Raw genomic sequence first — 376 nt, forward strand, 5'->3', positions numbered from 1 at the left:
TGCAGCTAAGCCTCCGAGTGAGAGGCAGACTCACCACTCGGTAGGATTTTTATCACTTAGGCGAGTACTAGACTGCAGCTAAGCCTCCGAGTGAGAGGCAGACTCACCACTCGGTAGGATTTTTATCACTTAGGCGAGTACTGGACTGCAGCTAAGCCTCCGAGTGAGAGGCAGACTCACCACTCGGTAGGATTTTTATCACTTAGGCGAGTACTGGACTGCAGCTAAGCCCCCGAGTGAGAGGCAGACTCGCCACTTGGTAGGATTTTTATCACTTCATCTTGGGAGAAACAGATTCGCAGCTAAGGTGACACATACGAAAGAAATAAACAACAATCATTCGGAAGACTGTAAAATTATGTCTTTTGATAATCAA

This window comes from Triticum dicoccoides, chromosome 2B, assembly GCF_002162155.2.
Source record: "Triticum dicoccoides isolate Atlit2015 ecotype Zavitan chromosome 2B, WEW_v2.0, whole genome shotgun sequence".
Classification (NCBI taxonomy): domain Eukaryota; kingdom Viridiplantae; phylum Streptophyta; class Magnoliopsida; order Poales; family Poaceae; genus Triticum; species Triticum dicoccoides.